This window comes from Magallana gigas, chromosome 8 (assembly GCF_963853765.1).
Source record: "Magallana gigas chromosome 8, xbMagGiga1.1, whole genome shotgun sequence".
Classification (NCBI taxonomy): Eukaryota; Metazoa; Mollusca; class Bivalvia; order Ostreida; family Ostreidae; genus Magallana; species Magallana gigas.
Genome location: NC_088860.1, coordinates 15,248,936 through 15,265,802, shown reverse-complemented (window position 1 = coordinate 15,265,802; position 16,867 = coordinate 15,248,936). Strand labels below are relative to the sequence as shown.

The window sequence follows — 16,867 nt, the reverse complement described above, 5'->3', positions numbered from 1 at the left end:
GGGGTCGAGTTTTTACTTAGATATAAATAGAGAAAAATCTTTAAAAATCTTCTAAAATCAAATTGGCCAGAAAAGCAGTAACTTGTGTGGAAGCATCCTCAGGTAGAGTAGATTCAAGTTTGTTCCAACCATGATCCCTGGGGGTATGATGGGGCCACAATTGGGGGTCGAAATTTTACATAGGAACGTACAGAGAAAAATCTTTAAAAAAATTTTCTTCTCAAAAACAAATTGGCCAGAAAAGCTAAAACTTGTGTGGAAGCATCCTCACGTAGAGTAGATTTAATTTTGTGCAAATCATGATCCTTGAGGGTACGGTGGGGCAACAATTTGGTGTCAAATTTTTACATTGGATTGTGTAGAGAAAAATCTTTAAAAACCCTTTTTGCGAGAATGTGTGAAAGCATCCTTAGGTAGTGTAGGTTCAAGTTTGTTCAAACTATGATCCCTGGGGATAGGGTGGGGCCACACGGGTTAGCATGGGGGTTGACTTATTACATACGAACATATAAAAAAGGGTTGAATTATTACATACCAACATATAAAAAGAAATCTTTCAAAATCTTCTTCTAAAAACAAATTGGCTAGAAAAGCTACATTTTGTGTGGAAGCATCCCCAGGTAGTGTTTTATATATAGAAATAATCTTTTAAAATCAAATAAAAACGAATGAGACTATAATCCGGGGGGGGGGGGGGGGGGGTAGTGAGGAAGATGCGGAATAGGATACATGTAGCACAACTGTCCATTCGGTTTAGTCGTAAAATACAATTTCAAATTTAATTTCTTTCAACCAAATATAGTTGGTAATATTATAATACAAGTTTACAAAAGGACACTTTCTAACTATGCTCAGTTTTGAATATTTTAACAAACGATAAGAAAAAACATGAATTCTAAAATTTTAATGGTATCGAATGCACAACCTAAAAAACCTAGCTCTATAAAGTTACCTAATGTCTGATGCTCTAACCACTGACCATTTCAGACACAACAAAAGCTATTGTTTAAAATCTATACGCGACGTCGACCACAAATTTACGGACTTATATTATTATTTTTCTAAAACGTTTAATTGTTGGGATATTGCATGATAATTTTAAGATATAGTGGGTCACATCTGTGGCAACGCACTTTGAAAAAATGACGCACTTTGAAAAAAATTTTCAAAGTGCGTTAAATTTTGGAGAAAATCAACGCACTTTGAACATTTTTTTCAAAGTGCGTTAAATTTTGGACCATGTTAACCCACTATGAAAAAAAATTTCAAAGTGCGTTATGAAGGTACATCAACATTTTTTAGTATCGATAATATTAATGCACTTTGAAAAAATATTTCTATATCACAAATTCTGGAACTGAATTTCTAATTTGTTGATAGTATGATTATTTGTTAACGCTCGTTAATCTAAGTTACCGTATTTAGAACGGGAATGGGGGTGGGGGTAGGGGTTAACCAAAGATACAGGTCAAATACCAGTGCATCATTTAATTGATTACAAGAAGAAGGCCCCCTTCCAAAACATATGATCTTCAGAAACTTTGGGTAAACATTTAAGATCGGAAAAAGAAATATGTTTTGTACAAGTACATGCAATGTTATTGAAAAAACAAGCTGGCCGAACAATAATTTCTCCATTGGTATGTTAAAGATTCTATGTGTTTCAACAGTAACCCTCTTTTCGTATTCTAATCAAATAAATCAGTTCAATAAAAGAATACATGTATCAACATTACCGAACATTAAATTATCATAAACTTAAAAACAAGCATTAGGATGTGGGTTAATTTTCTCGAACTGATCTTCCAAAAGATCATATTGTTTTTGATAAACAGAACTAAGGTATCCTTTTGCACATCATATTTGCAATAAGCCAGTTGAAATATATTATACAACGATCTCCATTATTCATTTATATATAAATGATATTAGTTCGGGCATAGCCCGATAAACCAGATAAGAGGTAAACTTGCTGCATATTCAAAAAAAAAAAAAAGAAAAGAAAAAGGAAAATGCAGTTGCTAAGCGATGAAGTTTTGTCATATTTGGATAATTCAAACCTCCCGATTTTTTTTTCTGTGTAAATTGTCGATATTGTCTTAGGAGAAAAGAAAAAATTCTCATCTAGAAACTGTTTATCAAATTAGCTGAGAATGCAATTACATGTAGTCCTCTTTTAAATATATCACAATAAGGGGGATGTCTACACCAAATAAGTGTAGGAGATTTTTGTTGCATGCATTTGTTACTAATAATAGGTAAAGTATTCAACAATAATAGACCTCAAAGTACAATACTCTATTTTTAAGAGAGTTTTTAAAATATCATTCTGCTTCCAGGTCACCTCTTATATGTCAATTTTTAAAAACATTTCTGTTTTAAAACTCTAACGAAAGTGAAGTGTTATAAAGTTTGAAAATGAAAAACAAAATAATCATGAAGTTTGTATGATTTTTATTGGAATCCACATACATATGAAACTAAAATATTTAAAAATTCTTTTAAGGCAAACTGCTGGATGAAATCCCACAAAAATCTGAAAATAGAAACAATATTCGTTGGTTAATGAGATGAAAAAAAGAAATTGAATGAAATTGAAAAATTAAAAGAAATACTGAATTATTTCAAAAATCTTGGTTTGAAAGATCCTGTTTAAGAGTTGTCTTTTTTGATTTTACTTGGTCTCAAATATCTTGGGACCAATTTTCTAATTTAAAAAAAAATCACGAAGAAAAATTTAAAAAAGGTAAAAGTATATGCTAAAATGTAGGAATAAGGTTAGTAGTGCTTATGATAATGTTTGAATCTAAAAAATTATATTTTTGATGAATGCATTAATATATTACTCTTTAAAACAAAATGTTAGTAGTTACATTGCCTTTTACTTTTTTATATACAATACAAATTATAAACAACCATATGCATATTTATACATACATTAGATGTCCATAGTGATACACATGTATGTGTGGTAATTAAAAACATGCTCTTTTTCAAGATTCTGTCGTTCCCTCATTTGGCTTGCAAATCCGGCTTCTAGCTATATCTTTTTAAATTAAAATACATTAGTTAAGTTTCAAACTTTCAATGCAAGTCTAAACTGCAAATATTTTAAAGTTGGAATCAATTAATACAAGAGATGGTACTACGAATCTTTAGTTTTATATCAATCATGCATATAGGGTTCAAGTGAAAATTATCTGCTCACCTTTATCGATAATCCGTCACATATTTATGATCGTCTGTTGCAGATGACATGACAAATATGTATTGCCATTAGCAGGGAAACAGTAAATTATTTCGATTTCACGTTTTCTCTACATAACAGCTGATAATCTATGTTAGTTGAAAGCTTTAATCACGAAGGGAATTGACATATTTTCTAAGCGTTTTGGTGATTTCATTCTTATCTCATCTCCCTCGTTAGAAGAGTTCAATTGAACGGTGTATAGCTATTTTGTACCACGACATAATGCTATCAATCTGGAACAAAATGGCGTTTCAAACGGATGTCAGACATATTGTGACGATGTAGCCTTCCACCTTAAGCTAAACACGGTTATAACAATCATTTATTGTATATAAAACTATCAACTATTTTCACTAAACCATGACATTTTTTTTTCAAATCGACGATATCAACGCACTTTGAAAAAAAATATTTTTTTTCAAAGTGCGTTGACTTGGTCCAAAAATTAACGCACTTTGAATTTTTTTTTCAAACTGCGTAATTTTTCAAAGTGCGTTGTAACACACCTCTCCACGTTTTGGTTGGTTGAAGTCAGTTTGATTTCCTTTAATCTTTATATAGACAATGACATAAAAATGAAGCTCGGTGTCTTTTTAAGAATAGAAATTGAAGTTCTAAAAATGACACTATTTGGAGGTTTTGACACGCATACGCCAGTTTAAATCAACCTATTCCAAGTATTTAACATATTTAAAGGTTAAAAATCGAAGTTATGGTAAATATACATTGTTTTCAATAATTTAGACAAAAATTATGAGGATTGTTGATATTTTAAATTTATAGTTTCTTATCTATCCTCATTTACACGCCTTATTCACCCATCTTCTTATTACATGGGAAATAAATTTGATCAGACTTTCAAAAATATATAGTATATCTAATATGCATGCATATTGACATTTGTTTAATCCCAGTTGTTTTGACTGTTGCCTTGAATAATTCTTGGGCTACCAAAGGAATGCAAAGTTTATATTCATATGAACAGTTCTTTAAGATCTTTTTGAGAATGGCAATGCCCAATAAGTGATATAACTATGAAATCATCTAGATACAAAAAGGGACTCAACGTAAGAAAATATGTAGAAGATTTTGAAATTATATTTAATTCAGGATTTTACTCATTTATTGTCCCGATATTCTTAATATGACCTCATTAAGCAGATTTTATTATGTTTAGTGCAGCTCAGGTGAGCGATATAGCCCATGGGCCTCTTGTTTTTGAACATTGCTATTTTTTCATTGCCAATTCCGACATTTGCCTTTGTAACAGAACCTTTACCTAAAATATCACAAACTCAATTTATGATTTTATTCCAATAAGTACGAATTAACAAATTTGTATTTCATTACAATCGACACGATGCTTCAATTCTTATCAAGACAAAAAGAAACAACAAAGCTTTTTTGAGCACAGCAAATGGCCATACGGCCAATAAGTACGTTTGCATTATATTGTAACCATAAATTACAACATTAATTTCCTTATTAGACAATTACCAGGAATAAAGTTGCTTGAGAAAAATACAGCTAGTCATAAAACCTCTAGTCAAAAGTCCCACTTTTACCATATTGCCAGTAGTGGTTGCCCCGTATGAAAACTTTTTTTTTTTAGTTTTTAATGTATTTTCTTTATTCTTTGATATCTGTTAGTGTGTTCTGTTTTTTAATTTCTTGATTTTATGTTTTAAAATATTTTAAATTTTATGTAGACAAAAAAAAACAAGCATAAAAACACCCGTAAAAAATCAACGCTGGTTGTGATTCTATATCTAGTAGAGCTTGTGTTGTAAGTACAATTACAAATTCATGAATTTAAGTATTTAAACTAACACTAGAATATGGTGGCATACCTCTGCCTCTTGAGTGGAATTTATTTTTCTTTCAAATATGTCGACATGCGAGATAAGTATGTTGACATGCAAGATAATTATTGCAAGATGTAACAACTATGTTGAAATGCAAGAAAATTGTAATCATATCAAAATTATTTTACATCTAAAAAAATAATTTGACCAATTTTTTGATGTAGAAGCATATATATATACATGCAATTGATTGCTTCCGTGAATTTTATGTTGAGGAACATTAGCTTCAGATAAACATAATTATATAACTCGTATTTCCCTGTCAAAACTGGTATAATAAAATTACCAGTTTATGTTCTCTCCAGATCAAGAACTGTACATGTGCTTGTACTGGCGCTTCATTGAGTTCTTTTATTTACCGTCAAGTAAGTATTAATTCTTCATTTAACACAAATATTCATATAGACTCAACTTTCTTATAGTAAAACTTAAAGTAATTTAGTTAGCACATCTAAATAAAAGAATTCATTAACTTAATGTACGGCTATTTTATGCAATCATTTTCAATATAAACATGAGTCAATCGAGTATCATATTCTTCATCGCATTCTTGGTTCATTAAATGCTATCAATATGTCTTGGCCAATATTAATAAATATTCTACTTAGCATCTAAAAATTGAATAGCATATTTAATTATAGATCGAAAGGGGTACATATGAAGCAAGAACTACTGTAACCACAGCAAGTAAAAGCACAAAATATTAAACTTTGAGCCAATTAGCTGCTTAATTAAATAGTACATAGTGATAACAATAATATATATGTTTTATACCCAAACTGCAAAAAACCTTTTATCAAAACTCGAGAGTTGAGCCCTGCAAGGTATATTATAAACGTGCTTTCTGTTATTAAACATCTTACCAAAGAATAAAAAAAACGATGTATATATAAAAGTTCGTTTCAAGATTTGACAAGACAAAAAGTGGGAATTTCATGATTAGTGTATTATAGTTTAATACATTCTAGACCCCTTGATAAGAGTCATCTTTGATTCATGTGATAACATTGTACATTTGAATGATAAAGAATTTTGCTATTGAACTAAGAATTTGAAAGTCTTGTGTATCGATCAGGGACAGGCACGTAGCATCAAGCCCCCCCCCCCCCCCACTTTTTTGCGCACAAAGATTTTTCTTAAATTTACATACAAAAAATGGAATTAGCATGGAGTTGGCCCCACCGCCCCCCCCCCCCCCCACTTTGATGGGACCATGTAAAAAAATGAATGGAAAGTAGGGAAATAAATAGTGAAATTGAATATTAAAGGTATACTCCCCCCCCCCCCCCCCCCACGGATTAGGATTTTCAGGATTTTGGAAAGTAACCTTTTTTGGATGAGTCTGGCCCCCCACTTTCAAAAACGATGCTACGTGCCTGAGGGAAACGTTTAAATTGTATCCCTTTGCTAAAAGGACATTTAATGCAGGAAATATTTATTATCAAATTGCAGATATGGCAAGTCTAGAACAGAATGAGGACATTTCCCATTTCTTTTTCGTTAACTCTTTGGTTGGACCAACATGTGTTCTGTTTATGTGCATTGTAATAATGATTGTGTTCACCACTACGGAACCATTAGCAATACCCCGCCCCGTGGTATGGGGGACAGAAGCCATCATAACTCTCCTAAGTGTGATCGTTACCTTCGTCATCTGGTTTTTAGTCAAACGCAACACACGAAAATATTTAATTGAAAAACAACAACAGGACGTAACACTGAACATAAAACTTGTTTTCTTGTGGACGTTTGGATTTGCAAGTATATTCCATTTTGCTATAAATATGAGTGCAAATATTGACTGCTTGCTTAAGGATGGACGTCAACCGTATTCAATTGCATATGATTTAAGTATTGTAACTAATTTAATAGATATTTGTTTCTGTATTGGACAACTTGGATTCTTAAGCTTGTATGGACAATTTTGTTTCAGACCTTCGTCTCTGATCAACTATGGTATCTCTCTTATGATTATCACACATCTCCTTCATTGGTTTAGGATGATATTTGACTCTGTTATATATGCCAGGAATTGGATGCCATCGAATCTAACTCGGTTGGACGATTGCTTTCGTTCGTCTAACATTACCAACATTAGTCATGATTTGATATTATACATTAACCCATTGATTACCGAATATAGCTTGCTTTCTGTTACCATTGCTGTCGGAATGTTTGTAAATATTTTCCGTAACAATTCTGTTCAAGCATCTTTACCTATCGACCCTCCAGAAATTTCCACTGAAACGGAAGACCAAACAACAACAAACGATGAATCGAACTCATCTGAACATCTGACAAGACGCGTCTCAACTATCATTGCCATATCAAGTGGAATAGTTCTTTCACTGCCCTATTTGATGACATTAACGTTTGTCTTTTTAAAAACAGCAAACTTGTCAAAAGTATTTCGTATTTTAAGTACCATATTCGAGATAGAATTCTTAGCCCTTTTATTTTTTGTAAAAAGACAATTCCAAGTTCAATTCAATGACGTTTTGGTAAAGAGAGAAAACCCTTCTCCTTCTAGCGGATATCAGATGACACTTATAGTGATTACATCTGTGGCTGTTGGTTACGAAACATTTGGTGCAATAGCCGGACTCATGAAAGCAGGAAACCTCTTTTGTTTCTTGTTATTTTTTAACAAATGTCTTAAAATAGCTGTTATTATGATACAGACCGGGTTCATTCTTCAGATGAAAAACATCTCTTATAAACCCCGACAGGTGCGAGTTCATTATTTCAAAGTCAGTCGAATTTTTCTGTGCATCTTTGTCATGAATATTTCGAGATGGCTGTATGACAGCTTTATAATTGGACAGACCTTCGGCATTCTACCAATTCAACCAGAGTTCTATGGAAAAATCTACTGGAGAACTATTTCATCGGCTTTATTTCCTGTTAATGTTTTTTACAGACTTCTGACAGCAATAGAAATGTATGAACTTTACCGACACACAAATACTGATCCATAATACAATGAAAGCTGACAAGATATAATAGATATGCATAATATCCATTTTATTCCTGACTACCGCCATATTAGTTGTCTATTTCTACAATTATGTTCTCCTTCGTTTCACTCATCCGAACATAAAGTATTTCTATTCTAAGTATTTTATAAATAACAACAACACAGGTGTTAGAGTGAGTGAGCTATCAACCAGTTTATTCGCCGTAATATACAATCAGCACGCGACTTTAATAGCGATGAACTTGAATTAGGCCCAATAATTGTATATTTCCAAATATATCTACAAAATACAATGTAAATTTTATATATAAATACATATTAAGTATACTTCATCATACGCACATGTACCTATAAACAAAAAAAAAATCGTGTTCGAAAGGGTTGATTGCTCTTCGATGACCTGTCTATACCCGATCGGTTCTATATATATACTACAGCCAAACAACTACTTGTATAACTGCGCTAAAAGAAGTAGTCCGTAAAAAATACAACTTACAGAAATTTATAAATGTTCTACACATCGCTATACACCCCTTATATAAGGCCAAGATCACTTTTCATGCTTCACGGCATTCGGGTATTTCATTCAAACTAACATGTTAAACACTGGATGGAAATATTTGAATAAACGCGCCTTGAAAACAATGATATGACATCTACTGCACTGTAAGAATTATCTAATGAAAGACGAAACTAAACAGACTGAAATCCAGGTACACATATTATAAAAATCGTCGATCATTGTAGAGCGTTTTCCTGTGTCTTACTATTATAATATCGCACATGCGCAAAAACACACGCTGTAGCAGATTGTGCAGTGACAGTATGGACTTCAGAACGGAGTGTTTTTTAAAGAAATTGATAAAAACATTGCTTATACATTCTTGGATTTACTATCACTTATCAACTGTGAGCGACCGTGGTGTATAATAAAATGCAGACATTATGCACTCTGTATGAACGACACACGTGTTCGATGTGCGTGCAAAGTAAAACAGCACAGCACTGTCTGTGCACGGTATTGAAGAGAGACTTTGGAAATTCTATCTAAGAATAAACCATCTTTTATTTTCATTGGTAGTAGTTTCCTTTCTTAAATTTAACAAACATATTACTACATGGTGCATTTCCTTCATTTAGAAGTCCGTGTATTTAGAATGCTTTTATGAATTAAGTTTTGTATGATACCAATTTACCTTTTTTTTTATCAGTTTGTGGTAACCGTTTTAGACATTTGTCTTCAACATGTATTGTATTAAAGATTTGCAGGTCGTCGACTTATTCATTTCACACCAATTTATTGGAAACGTTAAAAAGCAAAAAGTTATAACAGTTGTAATTCTCGGTTTTAAAAAGCTGGATTCTAAATGGGTAAGAGAGTTTCTCACTGTCCATCACACTCCTTTAATTTTTGTTCTTATTAATTTGCAGAACTTGGTTTTGCTTGTTGATGGATTGATCAGTTCGTATTTCGGAATATATTTTCCTATTCAGACTCTCCTTTTTCAAATGTTGCAAGTGTGTTGTTTGCTACGAGTTTGTATATAGGAGTATGTATTATTATGTTGGATGATAACATTTACATTTATGCCATACTAGGTTTAAACGGCTCTTTGCCGTTTTATACAATTAGACTGCTCAAATGTGTACTGTGTTGTGTTTCCGATATGAAAGGACGTTCGACTGAGTATCTTGTGATTTCATTATTAGTAAAAACCTCGATGATTAGCCATATGGTATTTTATGCTAATTATCACCATACGATATATCATGCTAATTATCGCTCATCTGTTGCTTAAAATTTTTTAATAGAACGGCAAGGTCTGTAAATCTTGAATTTACTGACTGGGAATAATATTGTTCAAGTTTAACGTAACATCAGAATTTCAAACATACGAGGGATAGAGAAAAGTATAGAATTTGTTAAAAATAAATATGTATTTATTGAACATCGCCTATTCATTAACCAATAAATCAACAATGTCATATAACAACATTGTAGGATTTGATATTCAACTCTAAGTCAGTTGTTGCGTTTTCCAAAAAGATACATGAACTTTTTTCTTAACCTGGGCATATTTCCCTTAGGCGGGGCACCAAGCAGTTTAAATGATATAAGGGTGGCTTTGGTAACATTAAATTGATTTCCATTTCCGAAAACGTAGCAAACAAAGGCAATTCCTATTGTGGAGGCACATGAAATTGCTTCAAATGACCCACATGTCATCTACAATTAAAATGATATTTTCCCAAATTGTAAAATTATGGTGTTCCGATGGGGCCACTTCGACTTTCGCACTTTCGCCATTAGATCGAGGCGCGAAGTTGCGAAAGTGCGAAGGTGCGACGACGAAGAAGCGAAAGTGCGAAGATGCGACGGCGAAGCGCGAAGATGCGAAGGCGAAAGTGAGAAGTTGCGAAGGCGAAGAAGCGATACTACTATCGCTCCTTCGCCATCGCAACCTCGCACTCTCGCCTTCGCATCTTCACGCTTTCGCCGTCGCATCTTCGCACTTTCGCTCCTTCGCCGTCACCCTCTCGCACTTTTGGTTTCGCAACTTCGCACTCTCGCATCTTCTACCTAAAGGTCGAAGTAGCCCCATCGGAACACCATATAAGATAGCTTTATTGAAGCATTGTAAGCACGAACTTACAAGCTTTTTTCTGAATCTGATTATTTTTCATCAGAATATTGTTATTTTGTCATTGCAAATCTGTATGTTTTACTTTTGTGTGGAACTTTGCCTGAGGCATCCCAAACTTGTTGTTATACACTGTCTGACTTAGACGTAATTCAAGATTTTGATCCATTTGGTTCAAATTAAAAAAGATATATTTCATAACAATCGACTCAGCGCTTCAATCCTTATAAAAATGAAAAGAAGTAAAACTGCGGTATTAGAGCACAGTTTGGTAAAGCGGAAAGTGAATTACAATGATACTTTGAAATTTTAGAACGGTCAGTAAGTACATTGACATTATATGGTAACCGTAAACTACAACTTTTATTCCCTTATTACAAAACCAAGGTATAAAATTGCTTGAGAAATATTGTTTTTAAAGTTTTTAGATGTATTTTCTTTATCCTTTGGTGTCTGTTAATGTGTTTTCTGTTTTTAAGAAAACATGATGAAATGTCTAGTACAGCTTGTGTTGTAAGTACATTAGAAGTTCATGATTTAAACTAACATTGGATTAAAATTACTGTTTCCGAACTTGATAAATGTGCTCAACTTATGCATATGCTTTGTAGGTGTGAGATCATGGTACCTTTCCACCTACAAACACAAGGCAGGGTTCTTGGAATAACTGTCACCGTAACAATAATGACAAGATAAAGCTTTTAAGATTTTTATTGGTCACCAAAACTACTAATTATTTATAATGTGAAATAGAACAATACTCAACCCCCCCCCCCCCAAAAAAAAAAACAACAACAAAAAACAAACAAGCAAAATAAAAAGAAACATGGAAAACTGAACACTATATAAAACTGGTGACAAATTACCATATTCAATGTTGTTTATAAGCCAACAACAAAGTATAGTGCATGAAAATAACAACGACAAAACAATATACTATATTGATATACATGTATATGGGCAGCGGAAAGGGCAAAAAATACATTTCTACAAAATCAATGGTAATTTAAATTCAACAATGCAATATAATATCATCAATGACCATAAATGTCAAACCAACAGTCTTCTTTGCAATATAAATATACATAAAATCAACCAAAGGTGTCTCTATACAAATCAAACAAACAAAAAGTAAAACCAACATACATAAATGCAAAACGAACAGATATCAACATCAATCAAGCTTTCCGCTGCCCATACATGTACGATCTTTCAAATGGGTGTTTATAATACAGGTATATCGAAGGAATTTTTGTTTATGCTTTATCGATTTTTATCTTTGTAGGATTTTTATCTATACATAATTAATGTGAGCGAATGAAAGGTTCAGGTTTTGACCAAATCTTATTAATATAGAAGCAAATATTTACAATAAGATTATTTCCGTGAATTTTAAAAAGTTAAGGAACTGCAACTTATCAATAAATATAACTATTTCCCTGTTCAAGTAGGGTATAAAATTATCAGCTTATATCCTCCAAGAATTGTCATTATTTTTGCATCTTCAGAGGGTTCTTTATTTTACAATCAGGTAAGACTAAATTTTTAACAAAAATACCAATATTATCTCAATCGTTCTTTGAAAAAAGTAATTAATTATGATGGTAATATAAATGAACTAAAATTAGGTATATTTATTTACAGCTATTTCAAATATTCATTTTCAAGGTAAACGCGAGTCTTTGCGTATTATATCCTTCATTAGATAATTTTGATATTTGTCGGCAAATATTGATGAATATTCTATTCAGCATCTGAATGGATATGTCAAATTAAATCATAGATAAAAGGGGTACTTTTGAATGAGGAACTACTTTAAAGACTGTAAATAAAAGCACATTATATTAAACTTTGAGTTATTTAACTGCTGGAATAGTACGAGGGTTGTTCAAAAAGTTTGAGTCACTTGTAAATTTATTCTAAATATCGACACTATTTTCAGGGAAGTATTATAATATTCCAATATAGAATTCGAGATAAAAATGTCTGTGTATAAAAATCAGACCAATGTACATACTTAAATTGGAGTAATCATTATAAAAACATGGTAATTACTGATATTTTACCCAAGTCAACACGGAATTTCAAGCTGTTCCATGCGGTCACCGGTGTCGCTTTTTCTGTCATTTTAAAGCCTGAGTCACAACTTATCGGGTCGCACGTGATTCTATGGGTGTTGTATGGGCGTATGTAATAAATATCGTGCGAGACACGCAAGTGCATTTTACGAATTTTGAAGGACGTAAGCTTCCCGAGGTACGCACGTAGCTGTTTGACATGCAAAACAATCACTACGATTTCCTTGCGGGATCTGAAAACGTTCGCTGTGCTTGTACTTCACTAAAAACCCCGATAAGATAAACGTACGATTTGGCTTGCATAAATGACGTAAGGAGATCTAATATGTCCATTGCGTTACCCGCACGTTGACTGTAAGTCGCATGTCATTTTTTTGTGATCACCATTAACATATAAACTGAACGCTCCGCAAACGTACACCATACTTAGGTCATGCATACTATAGTTATTCTGGTGCGTGCAAATCGCACACAAACAAGATTTTTAATGAGAAATGACTATGAAAGAAAATTCCTATAAAGAAAAGAAAATCGACAGTTTTACATTTCATGCATCAAAATCATATCACAGATTCGAGTAAACTACTTTTAAACATCAAACAAACAAATACGTTCTTGTTACCAAAAAGTTTAAAGGCAATGAAAAAAACCCGGACATGAAGGAACTGGATATATTTAAAGAAGGTTGTAGAGAAAATTTGTAAAATTCCCCAATCACTTCGATCTGCAAGCTTGCTAAAATAGAAATGTAAACATTTTCAGAGTAAATAGAAGAAAAATAATATTTACGCATAGAACGATATTTTCAACTTGAATCAATTGCACATGAAAATTCCAACATATTCTTCTTGAGAAGTTGTTTTCTTATAATAATTTTCGTTTGTAAACGAAGCATTGTCTCCATTTTAAAAATATTGATTTTAGTATCATACATGTATGACTATTAAAACTGCTTTATATTAGAATATCAGAAAAGAATGTTTATACTTGATTTATAAGGAAGTGAGTGTAGATGGTGTCACTCTTTTGATAATAACATTAATAAAAGCAAGGTGCTTCGATGTGGCTTTTTACTTTCAATTGAATGTTTCAACGCTCTTTTAAATATTATAAAGTTCAAGAAATATATAACAAAATTGCCAAATCATATAAATATATTACACTGACCAGGAAAATTATTAATTGATGACTAATTTGCTGAAATTAGATTTTTTGTGTGCAGAATTCCTTCTAACGAAAAATAAACTATGTTTTAAAACATTCTTTGTCTGTGTCATCCAGTTTATCTAGTCTAATTACCAAAGCAGCAATTACAAAATACTATTAATAGCTTGTCTTCATTTTCTAAGTTTCAATATTACTTGTATGCTTAGATATTTTTAGTACATGTTCAAAGAAAAAAAATTCTTCATTCAATTTGAAAACTAATAATTGTCCGTGCAGCTGTCGTAGGGCCCGAAAAGACTATGCTACGATTGACTAGTAGGTGACCAACGACGCGAATGTTATTACTGCCGTTCACAAGGCAATCGTAGGTCTTGTGCAAGACAATCGTAAGACAGACCTTTCGGTGCCAACGGGCATCGCACGTTGCGAGTGCCAGCGTCCGTTTGTCTTACATACGTTGCACTCTCATTACTTTAACACAATTTTTAACGCTACGATCAGCCACGGAGACACGACTGGAAAAGCCCGTAACACACAAACGATCAGTAAACACTTACGGCCAATTGTGACTGAGGCGTTTAACGTGTTCTTGCCATATTATCTTTGAAAACCTCTTTTCTTGTAAAACGGCTTGAAATCGGATGAAAATGAGATACATTATACTGATTTCTTCCCAATCGAATATAATGATGCATTTACATGTCTTTAAAAAACTTTAATTACTAGTATTAAATGTTTTACACAGGGCAATGCGTACTTTCCGCGTAAGTAAAATTTTAGTTTAATGTTAAGAAAACATTCAAAACCACTCTACTTTGATTTGAAATTTAATGACAAACATTTCAGTATGCAATATGGACATAAATATTCATTCAAAATGACTAACACGCAATTGTTCGCAAACATTTTGGAAAACCCTACGCGGAGTGTTAACATCATTTTATGTTTTCTTCCCAAACTGCGAAAATCCTAATTAAAACCAGAAAGTTGAGGCATACAAATTATATTATAAAAGTGCTTTATGCTATAAAACAATCTTTTCAAAGGATGAAAAAACGGTAAATGTATAGATAAATAATACAAGGCTTGACAACAAATGGAAATGTATGATCATTGAATTATAAATTAAGCATTCTAGTGCTCTTTATAAGTGACATCTCAGATTCAGGTGATGCATTGTACATTTTAAAGATAAAGAATTTTGCTATTGAATTTAGAATTTAACTTGAAATGTTTGTGTATCGATTGGGGAAGCGTTTAGGTGTTTCCACTGCATGGAAGGACGTTTTTATGGTGGGAAATTGTGTCCCTTTGATAAAAGGAAGTTTTAATGCAGGAAATATATATTATTTAATTTCAGATATGGCAAGTGTAGTACAGAATGAAGATATTTCCCATTTCTTTTTCATTAATTCTATGGTTGGACCAACATGTGTTCTGTTTATGTGCATTGTAATAATGATTGTGTTCACCACTACGAAACCATTAGCAATACCTCGCCCAGTGGTATGGGGAACGGAAGTCTTTATAATTTGTCTTAGTATGATCGTTATCTTCGTTATATGGTATTTTGTCAAACGCAACAGAAGAAAATTTTTAATTGAAAAACAACAACAAGACGTCACACTGAACATAAAACTCGTGTTTTTGTGGGCGTTTGGGTTTGCAAATATCTTCAAATTTGCTTTACATATAGCGACAGATATTGACTGTTTGCTCAAGGATGGACGTCAACCATATTTAATTACATATGATTTAAGTATTATAACGCATTTAATAGAGATTTGTTTCTGTATTGGACAACTAGGATTCTTAAGCTTGTATGGACAATTTTATTTCAGACCTTCGTCTCTGATCAACTATGGTATCTCTCTTACGATTATCGCTCATCTTCTTCGTTGGTTTAGGATGATATTTGACTCTGTTATAAATGCCAGAAATTTGATGCCATCGAATGTAACTCGGTTGGACGATTGCTTTCGTTCGTCTAACATTACCGCCATTCGTTATGATTTGGAATCATACATAAACCCATTGATTACCGAATATAGCTTGCTCTCTGTTGCCATAGCTGTCAGAATGTTTGTAAATATTTTCCATAAAAGTTCTAGTCTAACATTCTTATGTAACGAACCTTCTGAAATTTCCACTAAAACAAAACACCAAACAACACCAAACGAATTATCGAAATCATTTCAATTGCTGACAGGACGCATATCAACTATCATTGCCATATCAAGTGGAATAGTTCTTTCACTGCCCTTTTTGATGACTTTAACTTTTGCCTTTGTAAAACCAGCACACTTTGCAAAAGTATTTCGTATTATCAGTATCATATTCGAAGTAGAATTCTTAGCCCTTTTAATATTTGGAAAAAGACAATTCCATGTTCAATACAACAAACCTATGAAAAAAGAAACTCCTTCTTCTTCTAGTGGATATCAGGTGACACTTATATTGATTACATCTGTGGCTGTTGGTTACGAAACATTTTGTGGAATAGCCGGACTTATGAAAGCAGGCCATGTCTCTTGTTTCTTGTTATTTTTTAATAAATGTCTTGAAATAGCTGTTATTATGATACAGACTGGGTTTATTCTTCAGATAAAAAACATCTTTTATACACCAAGACAGATGAGAGTTAAATATTTCAGAGTCAGTCGAATTTTTCTGTGCATCTTTGTCATGAATATTTCGAGATGGATATTTGACAGCATTGTATTTGGACATATCATTGAAATTGTATCAGTTGAACGAGAGTTCTATGGAGAAATCTACTGGAAAACTATTTCATCGGCTATATTTCCTTTTTCTGTTTTTTACAGACTTCTGACAGCAATAGAGATGTATGAACTTTACCGACATACAAATACTGATCCATAATACTT

General features: G+C 32.6%; 1 long non-coding RNA gene across 1 annotated transcript; it reads right to left on the bottom strand.

The window, feature by feature from the left end:
* Positions 1 to 2,437: 2,437 nt before the first annotated feature.
* LOC117690019 (uncharacterized) lies at positions 2,438 to 3,549 on the bottom strand. The gene is made up of 3 exons (XR_004602159.2): positions 3,209 to 3,549; positions 2,938 to 3,046; positions 2,438 to 2,536 (listed from the first exon to the last, which is right to left on the bottom strand). It is a non-coding gene; the product is annotated as an uncharacterized lncRNA (long non-coding RNA).
* Between the last annotated feature and the right edge of the window lie 13,318 nt (positions 3,550 to 16,867).